The following is an 18,999-nucleotide window of genomic DNA, read 5'->3' as shown; positions in this document are numbered from 1 at the left end:
AAGTAGAGGACTTTAGAGAACCCTTTGGGGTTCATTTGGGCATGATCCGGTCCCCACTAAATGCTACTGATATACAATACATAGACCGGGCTCTGGTGACTGGGGGTTGCCTGGCTTAGCAGACCCATAATAAAGGGGTATCTGTTATTAGGCACCTCCATCAATCGGCTGACATTGAGAGCAGCTGCAAAGAGTGTCTCTTGCTCTGGAGGACCCAACTCGTATGTGTGTTTCATGGACAGTGCACTGATTTTAGTAAGCACCACGTAATGCATTGTTTCGCAGGTGGTGGCGCTGCAGAGGAATTTATCAGTTGCTGCCAGTTTCACCTGCAGATTACTGCGGATAGGTCTCTGCTCCAGGAGCAGCATTCACTGAAATCAGTATTTTTTCAAGGATCCTTCTAAGAAGGAGGTCCTCAAAGAGGATAAACTCTTTCAAGGGGTTCTCCCATGACTAATGTAAATTTTTTTAATCAGACATCATATAGTACATGATTATCTCTTTTAATAAACTTAGAACCAGCCATGTACCTCACATGGATCCAGAGATCTCCCCATTCATTGCTCTAATTTCTCAGTGGTGGTGTCCTTTCCGGGGGGGGGGGGATTTGTCCCGTCTGCTGCAGTTGGTGGCAGTTGAAGGATGGAACTGAGCATGTGCTTCCGTCTCAGTGAGCAGGACAGAGATATTGGAAAAAGAGCAAACAGCAGGTGGCGCTATACAGATAGATTGCACTGAATAACTCAGTAACTATACCAAGTTATTAATTACATGCAATTACAAAAGTATTCAGATGCAGGTGCTGGTTTTATAAATGTAGGAATATTTTTCGTGGGACAACCCCTTTAAGAAATGTTGTGTCTGGGGAAAGAAAATAGCGCGTTGCATACTAGCAGGCATGTCATGTAACTTACCAGCACACACCCACACAGTGCTCGAGAGGCTTGGTATCTCAGCAATGGGGGCAAGCTTGCTAAAATGGGTTTAGAAGTCACTTTTCTGTGCCAGGAAAAATACTCACGGTATTAAATAAAACATTTTTCTTGCTGGTATCTAAATATCCTGCCACATCAAGAGAGTCCCATGGGCATGAAGTGGACGCATATTGTAGCATTAAGCTTGCCTTTTATATACATAATTAGTGAATTTTGCAGTGCCAGCCATTTGTAAAATGTCAAATGTAATCAGCGTACTGCCAATGCTCTGCAGTAATCGCGCACTGTTTTTTTTTTACTGGTACCAAACTCCTGTATAGGATTGTACAGAGAATTACTCGGGGCATTTTCTACTTTATTGCCCCAAATCCTTCTGGTAGCCATTGGAAACAGACATTACTTTGACTCCACCCTGCTGTCAGAGACACTGTCAGATACAGTATTACAGAGGCACCACTACTAGTATTACTACTGCTTTGACCACTACTACTACTATTGCTGCTACTTCTACTACTACTACTACTACTACTACTACTATTGCTACTACTCTGCTACTGCTACTACTAATAATACCACTACTGCTACTATTACTACTACTGCTATTAACTACTATTGCTACTACTACTAATGCCTCTACTACTACTAATATTGTTACTAAAACTACTCTGATACAGTTACTTCTACTACTACTACTACTACTACTACTACTATTGCTACTAATATTACACTGCTACTTCTACTTTACTACTGCTACTACTAATAATACCACCACTACTGCTACTATTACTACTGCAGCTACTACTATTTCTGCTACTATTACTAATACCACTACTGCTACTAAAACTACTCTGCTATGGCTACTGCTACTACTTCTACTAATTAATACCACTACTGCTACTATTACTACTGCTGCTACTACTACTACTACTATTACTGCTACTATTACTACTGCTACTACTAGTACTCTGCTATGGCTATAGCTATAACTACTACTACTATTACTACTAATTATACTATTGCTACTACATCTATTACTATTGCTGCTGCTACTTCTACCACTAATACTACTACTGCTACCACTATTACTTCTACTACTACTACAGTACTGCTGCTGCTACTACCACTATTACTGCTACTACTACAGTACTACCACTACTACTACTGCATGTCTAAACCGACCATTCATGAATGCACTACATTAAACAAGTACAGGAGGAGCAGTAGTATATTTTCTGTGGTGAGCTCTTAGTTTTGTAAACTCTTATTTCAAAGCGCCCATAGGCAGATCTTTTTATTAAGACAGTTCCTGGCGATAAGGATCACGTGGTCCCTGTAATTGTGTCCTGTAAGATGGCCACCTCTTGTGTGACAGCATTTTACTACTTTCTGAGGTCCAGTTACATATAGTCATATGATATCCTTAGGAATTACACCACCGCCATTAGTCGTCAGAATGGAAAAAAGTCTGTTCTCTGGTTTTTTGTTTTTTTCTAAATCCAAAGCCTTAGTCTCATCAATTTACGTCTCTCATTACAACTGTCTATAAAAGGGTGAGAACTGTATGGGATGTGTGTGAAAAGTTTAGTTTTTTTGCATTTTTAATTTTTTTGGTTCCGTTTTGTTCTTTTTTGTTGTTTTAGGCTAGTTTTAGACACTACAGCATTTTGGGTACGTCCTCATGGGATAGGCTTCAGATTTTCTGATCAGAGTTACGGGCAGACAACCTGCAGCATGTTACAGTACCAGCAAAGTATACGATTGTGTAGAAAATCCACACGGAAATTATGTTGTGTAGATTTGAAATCCATAGGGAGTCAATTTACTTTGCATATTTTTACCCCCAGATATTCAGTTTGCAACCTACTCCTAGTTTCATGTTTTCATTATGTGGTTGTTTTTCTCCCAGTAATACATGCTAGAGGTCGGTGTTTCCAGGATGCTGCTGTCTACACTAGCTCTCCTGTATCAGGACAGCTTTATTCCTGTAGTGATTTCTCTACTCCAGCCTTGTGCTGACAGACACTTATACTGAGTGTGTGATCTCCCCTCCTCCTGCAGAGTCTGCCATGGGTGCTTTGCTTTCTGTGTAGACAGCCCATGTAATTCTCCTCCTGTAGACTGCCTTGTGTCTGTTTACCTCCCTGTGTACAGCCTTTGCAACTGCCCTCCTTCATTGGTTTCCCCTCTTTCCAAACTCTGATCTCCCATGGACAATATACTGCCCCTCCCTGCTGCAATCTCTAACACTGAGAGAAGGGAGGGGGAGAGCAGAGAGTTGTCAGAAACAGGAGTATAGCTATGACCGGCTTTATGCTAGATTCAGCAGCACCAGCAGTTTAGTGAAGGTTTTGCATACACTCTGCAGAATCAAATGGTAGGACATTTTTCTTGAAGACTATTTAGAAAGTTGCTTAAAGGGATTCTGTCACCTCTCATAACACAAATTCAGATTTTAAACCAGTCATGCTCCACAGATTACCTTGAATGGGCTTTGCTGTTCTATACTGTAATCCGTCCAGTAGTTTTGCTGAAAAACTACTTTTATAATTATGCAAATTAACCCTGAAGGTGCCCAGAGGGGCGTTATGTTCCCCTTTGTGTGCCCAGTAACGCCCCCCTGCAGTGCCCTAAACGCCTTCCTCCTGAATCCCTAACCGCCCACAGCGTCTCATCCCTCTCCTCCCCCTCCCTGACGGCCGAGCGAAGTCTCACGCAGACGCAGTTCCCTCTGAGGGCTGCGCCAGTGCGATTTGCTGGAGACTGAGGGAAGAGCGAGCATCGGACGTCACTGGGCTCTGCGCATGCCCAGTGACGACGATGAAGCTCCTGCCCGACACCCGGCACCCCTGCTGATCAGCTTTATGAGGAGACGGCGCTCGCAGTGTACAGTCGTGGCCAAAAGTTTTGAGAATGACACAAATATTAGTTTTCACAAAGTTTGCTGCTAAACTGCTTTTAGATCTTTGTTTCAGTTGTTTCTGTGATGTAGTGAAATATAATTACACGCACTTCATACGTTTCAAAGGCTTTTATCGACAATTACATGACATTTATGCAAAGAGTCAGTATTTGCAGTGTTGGCCCTTCTTTTTCAGGACCTCTGCAACTCGACTGGGCATGCTCTCAATCAACTTCTGGGCCAATTCCTGACTGATAGCAACCCATTCTTTCATAATCACTTCTTGGAGTTTGTCAGAATTAGTGGGTTTTTGTTTGTCCACCCTGCCTCTTGAGGATTGACCACAAGTTCTCAATGGGATTAAGATCTGGGGAGTTTCCAGGCCATGGACCCAAAATGTCAACGTTTTGGTCCCCGAGCCACTTAGTTATCACTTTTGCCTTATGGCACGGTGCTCCATCGTGCTGGAAAATGCATTGTTCTTCACCAAACTGTTGTTGGATTGTTGGAAGAAGTTGCTGTTGGAGGGTGTTTTGGTACCATTCTTTATTCATGGCTGTGTTTTTGGGCAAAATTGTGAGTGAGCCCACTCCCTTGGATGAGAAGCAACCCCACACATGAATGGTCTCAGGATGCTTTACTGTTGGCATGACACAGGACTGATGGTAGCGCTCACCTTTTCTTCTCCGGACAAGCCTTTTTCCTGATGCCCCAAACAATCGGAAAGAGGCTTCATCGGAGAATATGACTTTGCCCCAGTCCTCAGCAGTCCATTCACCATATTTTCTGCAGAAGATCAATCTGTCCCTGATGTTTTTTTTGGAGAGAAGTGGCTTCTTTGCTGCCCTTCTTGACACCAGGCCATCTTCCAAAAGTCTTCGCCTCACTGTGCGTGCAGATGCGCTCACACCTGCCTGCTGCCATTCCTGAGCAAGCTCTGCACTGGTGGCACTCCGATCCCGCAGCTGAATCCTCTTTAGGAGACGATCCTGGCGCTTGCTGGACTTTCTTGGACGCCCTGAAGCCTTCTTAACAAGAATTGAACCTCTTTCCTTGAAGTTCTTGATGATCCTATAAATTGTTGATTGAGGTGCAATCTTAGTAGCCACAATATCCTTGCCTGTGAAGCCATTTTTATGCAACGCAATGATGGCTGCACGCGTTTCTTTGCAGGTCACCATGGTTAACAATGGAAGAACAATGATTTCAAGCATCACCCTCCTTTTAACAGGTCAAGTCTGCCATTTTAACCCAATCAGCCTGACATAATGATCTCCAGCCTTGTGCTCGTCAACATTCTCACCTGAGTTAACAAGACGATTACTGAAATTATCTCAGCAGGTCCTTTAATGACAGCAATGAAATGCAGTGGAAAGTTTTTTTTGGGATTAAGTTAATTTTTATGGCAAAGAAAGACTATGCAATTCATCTGATCACTCTTCATAACATTCTGGAGTATATGCAAATTGCTATTATAAAAACTTAAGCAGCAACTTTTCCAATTTCCAATATTTACAGACGTGGACAAAATTGTTGGTACCCTTTGGTCAATGAAAGAAAAAGTCACAATGGTCACAGAAATAACTTTAATCTGACAAAAGTAATAATAAATTAAAATTCTATAAATGTTAACCAATGAAAGTCAGACATTGTTTTTCAACCATGCTTCAACAGAATTATGTAAAAAAATAAACTCATGAAACAGGCATGGACAAAAATGATGGTACCCCTAACTTAATATTTTGTTGCGCAACCTTTTGAGGCAATCACTGCAATCAAACGCTTCCTGTAACTGTCAATGAGACATCTGCACCTCTCAGCAGGTATTTTGGCCCACTCCTCATGAGCAAACTGCTCCAGTTGTGTCCGGTTTGAAGGGTGCCTTTTCCAGACTGCATGTTTCAGCTCCTTCCAAAGATGCTCAATAGGATTGAGGTCAGGGCTCATAGAAGGCCACTTTAGAATAGTCCAATTTTTTCCTCTTAGCCATTCTTGGGTGTTTTTAGCGGTGTGTTTTGGGTCATTGTCCTGTTGCAAGACCCATGACCTGCGACTGAGACCAAGCTTTCTGACACTGGCTAGTACATTTCTCTCTAGAATTCCTTGATAGTCTTGAGATTTCATTGTACCCTGCACAGATTCAAGACACCCTGTGCCAGACGCAGCAAAGCAGCCCCAGAACATAACAGAGCCTCCTCCATGTTTCACAGTAGGGACAGTGTTCTTTTCTTGATATGCTTCATTTTTTCGTCTGTGAACATACAGCTGATGTGCCTTGGCAAAAACTTCGATTTTTGTCTCATCTGTCCACAGGACATTCTCCCAGAAGCTTTGTGGCTTGTCAACATGTAGTTTGGCATATTCCAGTCTTGCTTTTTTATGATTCGTTTTCAACAATGGTGTCCTCCTTGGTCGTCTCCCATGTAGTCCACTTTGGCTCAAACAACGACGGATGGTGCGATCTGACACTGATGTTCCTTGAGCATGAAGTTCACCTTGAATCTCTTTAGAAGTCTTTCTAGGCTCTTTTGTTACCATTCGGATTATCCGTCTCTTAGATTTGTCATCAATTTTCCTCCTGCGGCCACGTCCAGGGAGGTTGGCTACAGTCCCATGGATCTTAAACTTATGAATAATATGTGCAACTGTACTCACAGGAACATCTAGTTGCTTGGAGATGGTCTTATAGCCTTTACCTTTAACATGCTTGTCTATAATTTTCTTTCTGATCTCTTGAGACAGCTCTTTCCTTTGCTTCCTCTGGTCCATGTCGAGTGTGGTACACACCATATCACCAAACAACACAGTGATTACCTGGAGCCATATATATAGGCCCAATGGCTGATTACAAGGTTGTAGACACCTGTGATGCTAATTAGTGGACACACCTTGAATTAACATGTCCCTTTGGTCACATTATGTTCTGTGTTTTCTAGGGGTACCATCATTTTTGTCCATGCCTGTTTCATGAGTTTATTTTTTTACATAATTCTGTTGAAGCATGGTTGAAAAACAATGTCTGACTTTCATTGGTTAACATTTATAGAATTTTAATTTATTATTACTTTTGTCAGATTAAAGTTATTTCTGTGACCATTGTGACTTTTTCTTTCATTGACCAAAGGGTACCAACAATTTTGTCCACGTCTGTAGCTGTCGAACAAAAACTAAAAGACATAATTCCTCCCCTGTTTTGCATGATTTAATAGATTTTTACCATGACCTGGATTAGGTTGCAGTTCATCCAGTTGTACAAAATGATATAGGAAATGATTGATCGCCCAGTGAGGCCGTCCAGCTAGAAGGAGTCATTTTCCTCCTCCTCGGATACGATCGTTAGTATTCTTATCAGACGCCCACTTTGGTCATGTTTCCTCGTATGATAGCCTCCATTACAAGCTTTTAATGTCAGATTTCCGGAATTGGGATGGCAGCCAATTCTGGTCGCTGCCCTCAGACTACCCCAGTAAACAATGTTTGGCATTATATACCGAGAGGGTGACGTTTTTATTACAGCTCAATGAAAGACGATGTAGATTCCAGGGCAGTGTGAGATTGTGCGCGTTCACCAGGGTGAGGGCACAGCCGTGGACCTATAGAAATACACGGACGTCCGTTGTATGAGCTGTCTGCTTTATGTGGGTAGGGGGCTACTGTTGTGGGATATTTTCGACATACTGTATGTGCCAATGACACAACTACAAGCAATTAAACCTATCAACAGAAGTGGCTGCAGGCCGGAGCCCCGTGTGTTCACACATCTAGTCTTCTACTTCTGCAGTTTTTATCACTCTACAAAGGGACACGGCACAGGTCATGAACCACTGATAACTCTACGTAGCAAAAGGCAGACCTCTGGGACGTCTTGCAAACAGGACACAGACAAGATACAGACCAGGGACCAACAGAATACTTTATTACACATGTAATAAAAGCACCTGACAAAGCAGGTTAGGCAATAGTAGTAGAACTACCACAGAACCAAGTGCACCGGCAGACCAGAGGCAAAACCCAGAGGGCGGAGAGCCAGTGAGCCATGTTCTTCACAGAGCCCCTGGTGGTGGGGATGAACTGGGCCGAGGGCTCACTGGTCGCACCTCCAGGAAGGTCCCAGTACACTTGGCCCCTACCTGCAGAGAACCAGGCTGGTGCAAGCACCAGCGGAACAGACAACAACAGAAGTGGAACTCATACGAACACAAGACATGGAACAGACAACAAGACAAACGGGAACCAGCACAGAAGCAGATGCCTAGACCCCAAGCGGAATGGAAGCATGGAGGTCTCTAGAGATCCATCCTCCGGAGAACCCAGGAGCCCTTTCACAAAGGCAGGACAAACAGAGGAACAGAAGCAGTAAGGCACTGCAGGACAGACATGGAACAGGCTGGATCAGAAGCAGTTAGCACTGCCAGGCTATCAGATACAGTTGGAGCACTGCTAGGCTAGACATGGAACAGTGTGGATCCAGACAGAGAACAGGTATGAAGAACAGACAAGGCATGGATAAGACAACAACAACACTTTACCAGGCGACAGCACACAAAAGGGCAGATGGCAAAAAAAAAACTGGGGCAGCAGCATGGGGCAGCACCCAGTAAGGCACAGAACAGACTGACACTCCTGGGTGAGCAGCAAGGTGCTACATGCAGCAAGACACAGGAAAGAACTGACCACAAGCCCCACAGCTCACAGATGGATATAGCTGTGATAACGAGGGCACCTGATAAGCCACACCCAGGAACGGACCAGGGGAAGTTAACCCCATCAGAACCAAACAGGGAGGGGAGCCTGCATGGACAGGGAAGTGAACACACAGGCTGCAGTACTGGACGTTGCCCCTGGAAACCAGCATACACGGAGTCCACCGCAGCCAGTACGCCAGAGCACAAACAACCCGTGACACAAACAGAAATGCATCCAAACTAAGGCCTTGTTCACACTCAAGGCGGCAGCCAGCACCCACCCCAGAACCAGCATACATGGGAACACCAACAGCCAGTACACAAAGCGCATGCAGCCACCCTACAAGGCACCAGAGACTGGAGCCACAGAGATGCAGATACGGAAGCCACAAACAGGCCACAGTTTACACACACCACCGCAGCCAGTACGCAGTCCCAAGCAACCAGCATACACAGGAGTCAGCCTGCAGCCAGTATGCGAGGGAGCCTGCAGCCAGCCTGCATGGCACCAGAGACAGGAACTGCACAGAGATGCAGACACGGGGAGTACACACAAGACACCGCAGCCAGCACGCAGCCCCAAGCAACCAGCATACACAGGTTTCGGCCTGCAGCCTGTACACAAGAGAGCATGCAGCCAGCCTACGTGGCCAAAACTGTCACAGTGAACCGCACCGTGACAGTACCGTAACTCCCAACTTACACATGCATTAAACAGGGACGTAAATATGCAAACCACAAATTTTCAGGTTGCACCTTTCTATTTATCCGTTGTATGGCAAAAGAGTGGCCTACTTTTTTTCCGCATTCCCTAAACCCCACAGCCTAGGTTTCTTCTACTTTGGATCCTGTATGGTACACAGTGGCATACATTGCGGATTTACTCTTGGTGCATGGGCTGTGGGAAGCGCCGTTATAAAGACTTACAGAGCCGTAGAACTGTTATGTATGGAGTACCCCGTCCGTGTGTCGATTACAACCAGGGCTGTGGAGTTGGAGTCAGAGTCGTGGAGTTGGCGTCGAAGCTAGTTTTGGGTAGAGTCGGAGTCAGTAGAAATGTACAAACTTTTAATCCAGCTTAAAAATTATTGTCTCTTATTAATATTGTGTAATTAATTTATTAACGCTCATATGAATTTACAAAGGTTTAGAAATGTTAACCATAAATATATTTTATGTTCTATCAATCTAAGGACCTTATTTGTCCAAAACAGTTATAAGCAGGTTGTTCTAGTGTTGATACAAAATCATGTCACACCTCTCCTGTGTTCTCCCCTGTTTCTTATTCTAGTAGTAAGCAGGGTGTTCTAGTGATGATAGATAATCAGTTCTCACCTCTCATTGCTCTCCCCTGCCCCTTATACTAGTAATAAGCAGGGTGTGAGGTTGTGATAGACAATCAGTTTTCACCTCTCCTGTGTTCTCTCCTGTCCCTTATACTGTACACAGTTATAAGCAGGGTGTTCTAGTGATGATAGATAATCAGTTCTCACCTATCCTGTGTTCTCCCCTGTCCTTATACTATAATCAGTGATAAGCAAGGTGTTCTAATAGTGATAAATACGTTTTCACCTCTCTTGTGTTCTCTCCTGTTCCTTATACTACAGTCCTGATCAAAAGTTTAAGACCACTTGAAAAATGGCAAAAAATCATATTTAGCATGGCTGGATCTTAACATGACTGAGGGCCCTCATCTGTGTGGTAACGACTGGGTTTTTCAACAGGACAACGTTACAGTACACAATGCCCGCAGGACAAGGGACTTCTTCCAGGAGAATAACATCACTCTTTTGGCCCATCCTGCGTGTTCCCCTGATCGAAATCCAATTGAGAACCTTTGGGGATGGATGGCAAGGGAAGTTTACAAAAATGGACAACCGTTCCAGACAGTAGATGGCCTTCGTGCGGCCGTTTTCACCACTTGGAGAAATGTTCCCAGTCACCTCATGGAAACGCTTGCATCAAGCATGCCGAAAGGAATTTTGGAAGTGATAAACAATAACGGCGGAGCTACTCATTACTTCATCACAGAGCTGGAGCGCCGAAATCTCGTGATGCGCGAGCTAGCATCATGTTCATTCCCTGTACTGGCATCAGCACAGGGAACGAACTATGCATGCGCTTGCTTGCGCATCGCGAGATTTCGGCGCTCCAGCTCTGTGACGTCAGCCAGCAATGAGGAGATTCGGAGGACGCGGGGCGGTGCTGGGCTCCTTTCCGCTTGACTCATCTCCGGATACAGGACTCATATCAGGTCATTTGCATATGGATCAAAACTGTTTTTTAACACAATAAAAGCGCAGAGAGTTATGGGGACTGGGTATTGCAGATGTGCTAGTGGCCATCTAGCAGCCCACGTCCCCAGCTCTATGCGCAAAAGCCTGGTGACAGGTTCCCTTTAAGATCCAGCCATGCTAAATATGATTTTTTGCCATTTTTCAAGTGGTCTTAAACTTTTGATCAGGACTGTATAATCAGTGATAAGCAGAGTGTTCTAATGGTGATAGATAATAAGTTCTCACCTCTCCTGTGTTCTTTCCTGCCCTTTATACTAGTAATAAGCAGGGTGTTCTAGTTGTGAAGTGATAGACAATCAGTTCTTACCTCTCCTATGTTCTCCCATGTCCCTTATACTAGTAATGATCAGGGTGTTCTAGTGATGATAGATAATCAGTTCTCACCTCTCCTGCGTTCTCTCCTGTCCTTATACTGTAATAAGTGATAAGAGAGACAAAAACGACCCAGGGTGTCCCAGAGGAGGGTAAAGGACAGTGCCCACCTGATATGACCACAAAGGACACCCGTGATTGGTAACTCGGTACAAGTTCCCGAGTGTAACAGCAGAAAGACAAGAAAATGGAGCTCATGGTACCAGAAAGTAAAAATATATATTTTATTGGAACATAGTTAAAAATACATACATAAAGACGCCAGTAAATATGATGCCATTTACAAAGTAAGTGTGAGCAGAGGAAAAAGAAGAAAAAGTGCCACCCTGGGATAGCACACAGGTCAGTAATACAGCATGTATGTATGGGTCACAGAAAAATACTAGGTACAATGACCAACCTATGAACCACAAAAGGAAAATAGAGGCTAAGGTACACAGGTGAGTCAGTGGTCAGCAATATAACCTACATGGCAGTAAAGCATAGCTTGTTAGGCAAATGCAATATGGAGAATAGACAACAAACCATCAATGGAGACCAGGTGTAGTGAAGCACCGAGGTCAAGATGCCGTGGAAGTAATAGCAAAAACCAAGGCTCACCTAAACAGGACCGTGTGCTAAGTTACCTAGGATGGCGCTAACCCCAACGCGCGTTTCGGCGTGCATTCGTCCGGGTGTATTACTGTAGTGCAGCTGCGGCATGAAGCGCACGGCGTCATAGCAACCAATGACTCCGTGCGCTCCTGCTCTGAACAGGAATCCAGCCCGGCATCCACGGACCGCTCTCTGCCGCGGAACACGGCCGTGTGCATTAAAGGGGTTTTCTGGGGTTTTCACAGGTGCCTGCAGCCTGCCTCTGCCATAGAAATAATTATACTTACCTACTACTTTCTGCTCTGGTCCTGCGTGCTGGCTTTTGCATGTGCATCTTCCGGTCTATGGGGTGTTTAACCCCTTAGTGACCACCCATGTTTTTACGGCGGTCATTAAGGGACCTTAGGCTGGGCCGCCGCTTTTTTACTGCGGCCCAGTCTGAGCATGACAGAGGGAGCGGACTCCCTCTGTCTCCCATCGGCACCCCGCAATCGCATTTGCATGTGTGAAAGGCTGCCTGGGGTCTGATGTAGGCCCCAGATCAGCCTTCAGTAATTTCCAGCAGGCTGCGCCTCTCTGGCGCAGCCTGCTGGTCAATGTCAGAATAGCATTACCATTAAAATGCAATGCACTATAGGGATAATGCATTGCATTTCAAAAGCAATAAAAAAGCTCCCCTTGTGGGACTATTAAGTGGTAAAAAAAGAAAAAAAAAAAAAAATTAACTTTTTTTTCATTGAAAATACGCTTTTCAATTAAACATATTGCAAAAAATAAATAAAAATCTTCCCTATATGTTTCGTATTGCCGAATCCGTAATGACACGGACTACATAAATATCATGTAAATTATCCCCTACGGTGAACGCCGTAAAATGTTTTTTTTATAGAAAAGACTAATTTATTCTTAGTTGCCACCGAAAAACTTAATAACAAGCGATCAAAAAGCGCCATTTGCTCCAAAATGATACCAATGAAAAATACAAGTCGTCCCGCAAAAATCAAGCCCTCACACATCTCCATAGAAAGAAAAAGAAAAAAGTTATGGGTCTTGGGATGCGGCAATGCAAAAACATTTTTTCTTTAAAAAAAAAAAAGGGGGTTTTATTGCAAAAAGGTAGTAAAATGTAAAAAAAAAAACTATATGTATTTGGTATCACTGTAATCATACTGACCCAGAGAATAAAGATATTATGTTATTTATACCGAAAAATTACTGCTGTAAAATTTATAAAGGGAAAAACGCAGTGGCAGTATTGCTGTTTTTCCCATCTCCCTCTCAGAAAGAGTTAAAGGGGTTCTGCAGTTTGTTTAAACTGATGATCTATCCTCTGGATAGATCATCAGCATCTGATCAACACCCGGGACCCCTGCTAATCAGCTGTTTGAGAAGGTAGTGGCGCTCCAGGAGCGCCGCGGCCTTCTCACTGTTTACCGCAGGCCCAGTGACGTCACGACTTGTATCAACTGGCCTGGGCGCGGCTAAGCTCCATTTAAGTGAACAGAGCTTAGCCGCGCCCAGGCCAGTTGACGTCACTGGGCCTGCGGTAAACAGTGAGAAGGCTGTGGCGCTCCCGGGTGTCGGACCCCCGCCTATCAGATGCTGATGATCTATCCAGAGGATAGATCATCAGTTTAAACAAACTGCAGAACCCCTTTAATAAAAGTTAATCAGAAAGTTATGTGTACCCCAAAATGGCGCCATTAGAAACTGCAGCTTGTCCCGCAAAAAACAAGCCCTTTATAAAGCTATATAGACGGAAAAATAAAAAAGTTATAGTTCTTGGAACGCGACGATAAAAAAAGAAAAAAAAACGCTTGGTCAGTAAAGCCCAAAGCAGGCTGGTCACTAAGGGGTTAATTCGGCACAGCCAAAAGAATCACTGCTAAATCCAATCATTGGCTACTAGGGAGCAGATGATCATGCCCGTATGAATCTTTCCATAGCAGAGGCAGGCTGCGGGCACCTGGGAAAAGGTTATTTAGACAAACCCTTTAAAGGATAACTCTCATAATTTTTTTTATTTGCTAGTTTATTAGAGCTAGGCATGTATACCTGAGCTAGTCTGTCAATGATTGTCAGAAGATCTGTAATTACCTTATAATAACAGCTTTCATTAATGTCCCCTATCCCTTTCCACTCCTCTCATAAAAGACCGTTGCTATGGCTGGTCTGTCTTCCCTTTATTATAAACAGAAGACAGAGGGGCGGTCCTACACACTGCATGCCTGCATGAGGCTTCAGAGTGAGGAGGCGTGTCTCTCAGTAATCCAATCTGATTGGCTGGCAGGGAGCTGCTGGCTACAGCAAGTGTGTATTGGAAGTGAGGGAAAGCAGTTTTGGCCTCAGAGAACTGGCAGAGGAGACATCTTGAGAAGATCCTCATATTGGAAATGTTTAAGCAGCCGTAACTAAGGGAAAAGCTCAAAGAAAACAGTGGTATGTGAAGAAACTAAAGATTGCTTTATGCATAATGCTGCTGTAGCAGTGACATGTGCTAAAATAGATTTTTTTTTAATGAAAACATGACTGTTACCCTTTAACCACTTCAGCCCCGCTAGGTGAAACCCCCTTCATGACCAGAGCACTTTTTACACTTCGGCACTACACTCCTTTCACCGTTTATTGCTCGGTCATGCAACTTACCACCCAAATGAATTTTACCTCCTTTTCTTCTCACTAATAGAGCTTTCATTTGGTGGTATTTTATTGCTGCTGACATTTTTACTTTTTTTGTTATTAATCAAAATGTAACGATTTTTTTGCAAAAAAATGACATTTTTCACTTTCAGCTGTAAAATTTTGCAAAAAAAACGACATCCATATATAAATTTTTCGCCAAATTTATTGTTCTACATGTCTTTGATAAAAAAAAAATGTTTGGGCAAAAAAAAAATGGTTTGGGTAAAAGTTATAGCATTTACAAACTATGGTACAAAAATGTGAATTTCCGCTTTTTGAAACAGCTCTGACTTTCTGAGCACCTGTCATGATTCCTGAGGTTCTACAATGCCCAAACAGTAGAAAACCCCCACAAATGACCCCATTTCGGAAAGTAGACACCCTAAGGTATTCGCTGATGGGCATAGTGAGTTCATAGAACTTTTTATTTTTTGTCACAAGTTAGCGGAAAATGATGATGATTTTATTTTTTTTATTTTTTCTTACAAAGTCTCATATTCCACTAACTTGCGACAAAAAATAAAAAATTCTATGAACTCACCATGCCCCTCACAGAATACCTTGGGGTGTCTTCTTTCTAAAATGGGGTCACTTGTGGGGTAGTTATACTGCCCTGGCAATTTAGGGGCCCAAATGTGTGAGAAGAACTTTGCAATCAAAATGTGTAAAAAATGACCGGTGAAATCCAAAAGGTGCACTTTGGAATATGTGCCCCTTTGCCCACCTTGGCAGCAAAAAAGTGTCACACAGGTGGTATCGCCGTACTCAGGAGAAGTTGGGGAATGTGTTTTGGGGTGTCATTTTACATATACCCATGCAGGGTGAGAAAAATATCTTGGTCAAATGCCAACTTTGTATAAAAAAATGGGAAAAGTTGTCTTTTGCCAAGATATTTCTCTCATCCAGCATGGGTATATGTAAAATGACACCCCAAAACACATTCCCCAACTTCTCCTGAGTACGGCGATACCAGATGTGTCACACTTTTTTGCTGCCAAGGTGGGCAAAGGGGCACATATTCCAAAGAGCACCTTTCGGATTTTGCAGGCCATTTTTTACACATTTTGATTGCAAAGTACTTCTCACACATATGGGCCCCTAAATTGCCAGGGCAGTATAACTACCCCACAAGTGACCCCATTTTGGAAAGAAGACACCCCAAGGTATTCCGTGAGGGACATGGCGAATTCCTTGAATTTTTTATTTTTTGTCACAAGTTAGCGGAAAATGATGATTATTTTTTTTCTCTTTTTTCCTTACAAAGTCTCATATTCCACTAACTTGCGACAAAAAATAAAAAATTCTAGGAACTCGCCATGCCCCTCACGGAATACCTTGGGGTGTCTTCTTTCCAAAATGGGGTCACTTGTGGGGTAGTTATACTGCCCTGGCAATTTAGGGGCCCATATGTGTGAGAAGTACTTTGCAATCAAAATGTGTAAAAAATGGCCTGCAAAATCCGAAAGGTGCTCTTTGGAATATGTGCCCCTTTGCCCACCTTGGCAGCAAAAAAGTGTGACACATCTGGTATCGCCGTACTCAGGAGAAGTTGGGGAATGTGTTTTGGGGTGTCATTTTACATATACCCATGCAGGGTGAGAAAAATATCTTGGTCAAATGCCAACTTTGTATAAAAAAATGGGAAAAGTTGTCTTTTGCCAAGATATTTCTCTCATCCAGCATGGGTATATGTAAAATGACACCCCAAAACACATTCCCCAACTTCTCCTGAGTACGGCGATACCAGATGTGTCACACTTTTTTGCTGCCAAGGTGGGCAAAGGGGCACATATTCCAAAGAGCACCTTTCGGATTTTGCAGGCCATTTTTTACACATTTTGATTGCAAAGTACTTCTCACACATATGGGCCCCTAAATTGCCAGGGCAGTATAACTACCCCACAAGTGACCCCATTTTGGAAAGAAGACACCCCAAGGTATTCCGTGAGGGACATGGCGAATTCCTTGAATTTTTTATTTTTTGTCACAAGTTAGCGGAAAATGATGATTATTTATTTTCTCTTTTTTCCTTACAAAGTCTCATATTCCACTAACTTGCGACAAAAAATAAAAAATTCTAGGAACTCGCCATGCCCCTCACGGAATACCTTGGGGTGTCTTCTTTCCAAAATGGGGTCACTTGTGGGGTAGTTATACTGCCCTGGCAATTTAGGGGCCCATATGTGTGAGAAGTACTTTGCAATCAAAATCTGTAAAAAATGACCGGTGAAATCCGAAAGGTGCTCTTTGGAATATGTGCCCCTTTGCCCACCTTGGCATCAAAAAAGTGTCACACATCTGGTATCGCCGTACTCAGGAGAAGTTGGGGAATGTGTTTTGGGGTGTCATTTTACATATACCCATGCAGGGTGAGAAAAATATCTTGGTCAAATGCCAACTTTGTATAAAAAAATGGGAAAAGTTGTCTTTTGCCAGGATATTTCTCTCACCCAGCATGGGTATATGTAAAATGACACCCCAAAACACATTCCCCAACTTCTCCTGAGTACGGCGATACCAGATGTGTCACACTTTTTTGCTGCCAAGGTGGGCAAAGGGGCACATATTCCAAAGTGCACCTTTCGGATTTGCAGGCCATTTTTTACACATTTTGATTGCAAAGGTACTTCTCACACATTTGGGCCCCTAAATTGCCAGGGCAGTATAACTACGCCACAAGTGACCCCATTTTGGAAAGAAGACACCCCAAGGTATTCCGTGAGGGACATGGCGAATTCCTAGAATTTTTTATTTTTTGTCACAAGTTAGCGGAATATGATGATTTATTTTTTTTCTCTTTTTTCCTTACAAAGTCTCATATTCCACTAACTTGCGACAAAAAATAAAAAATTCTAGGAACTCGCCATGCCCCTCACGGAATACCTTGGGGTGTCTTCTTTCCAAAATGGGGTCACTTGTGGGGTAGTTATACTGCCCTGGCAATTTAGGGGCCCATATGTGTGAGAAGTACTTTGCAATCAAAATCTGTAAAAAATGACCGGTGAAATCCGAAAGGTGCTCTTTGGAATATGTGCCCCTTTGCCCACCTTGGCATCAAAAAAGTGTCACACATCTGGTATCGCCGTACTCAGGAGAAGTTGGGGAATGTGTTTTGGGGTGTCATTTTACATATACCCATGCTGGGTGAGAGAAATATCTTGGCAAAAGACAACTTTTCCCATTTTTTTTATACAAAGTTGGCATTTGACCAAGATATTTTTCTCACCCAGCATGGGTATATGTAAAATGACACCCCAAAACACATTGCCCAACTTCTCCTGAGTACGGCGATACCAGATGTGTCACACTTTTTTGCTGCCAAGGTGGGCAAAGGGGCACATATTCCAAAGTGCACCTTTCGGATTTTGCAGGGCATTTTTTACACATTTTGATTGCAAAGTACTTCTCACACATATGGGCCCCTAAATTGCCAGGGCAGTATAACTACGCCACAAGTGACCCCATTTTGGAAAGAAGACACCCCAAGGTATTCCGTGAGGGGCATGGCGAGTTCCTAGAATTTTTTATTTTTTGTCGCAAGTTAGTGGAATATGAGACTTTGTAAGGAAAAAAGAAAAAAAATGAAAAATCATCATATTCCGCTAACTTGTGACAAAAAATAAAAAATTCTAGGAACTCGCCATGCCCCTCACGGAATACCTTGGGGTGTCTTCTTTCCAAAATGGGGTCACTTGTGGCGTAGTTATACTGCCCTGGCAATTTAGGGGCCCAAATGTGTAAGAAGTACCTTGCAATCAAAATGTGTAAAAAATGACCTGTGAAATCCTAAAGGTGCACTTTGGAATATGTGCCCCTTTGCCCACCTTGGCTGCAAAAAAGTGTCACACCTGTGGTATCGCCGTACTCAGGAGAAGTTGGGCAATGTGTTTTGGGGGGTCATTTTACATATACCCATGCTGGGTGAGAGAAATATCTTGGCAAAAGACAACTTTTCCCATTTTTTTTATACAAAGTTGGCATTTGACCAAGATATTTTTCTCACCCAGCATGGGTATATGTAAAATGACACCCCGAAATGTGTGACACTTTTTTGCAGCCTAGATGCGCAAAGGTGCCCAAATTCCTTTTAGGAGGGCATTTTTAGACATTTGGATCCCAGACTTCTTCTCACACTTTCGGGCCCCTAAAAAGCCAGGGCAGTATAAATACCCCACATGTGACCCCACTTTGGAAAGAAGACACCCCAAAGTATTCAATGAGGGGCATGGCGAGTTCCTAGAATTTTTTTTTTTTTTGCATAAGTTAGCGGATATTGATTTTTTTTTGTTTTTTTCTCACAAAGTCTCACTTTCCGCTAACTTAGGACAAAAATTTCAATCTTTCATGGACTCAATATGCCCCTCACGGAATACCTTGGGGTGTCTTCTTTCCGAAATGGGGTCACATGTGGGGTATTTATACTGCCCTGGCTTTTTAGGGGCCATAAAGCGTGAGAAGAAGTCTGGAATATAAATGTCTAAAAATGTTTACGCATTTGGATTCCGTGAGGGGTATGGTGCGTCCATGTGAGA

The 18,999-nt window shown here is 43.3% G+C and overlaps 1 protein-coding gene across 1 annotated transcript in view; it reads left to right on the top strand.

Moving 5' to 3' along the window:
* CDK6 (cyclin dependent kinase 6) overlaps positions 1-18,999 on the top strand; it is a 160,339-nt gene that overhangs the window by 58,786 nt on the left and 82,554 nt on the right. The window lies entirely within an intron of this gene.

This window comes from Bufo gargarizans, chromosome 5 (genome assembly GCF_014858855.1).
Source record: "Bufo gargarizans isolate SCDJY-AF-19 chromosome 5, ASM1485885v1, whole genome shotgun sequence".
Classification (NCBI taxonomy): domain Eukaryota; kingdom Metazoa; phylum Chordata; class Amphibia; order Anura; family Bufonidae; genus Bufo; species Bufo gargarizans.
The sequence above is the reverse complement of the archived record's forward strand: the minus strand, read 5'-3'. Positions and strand labels throughout refer to the sequence as shown.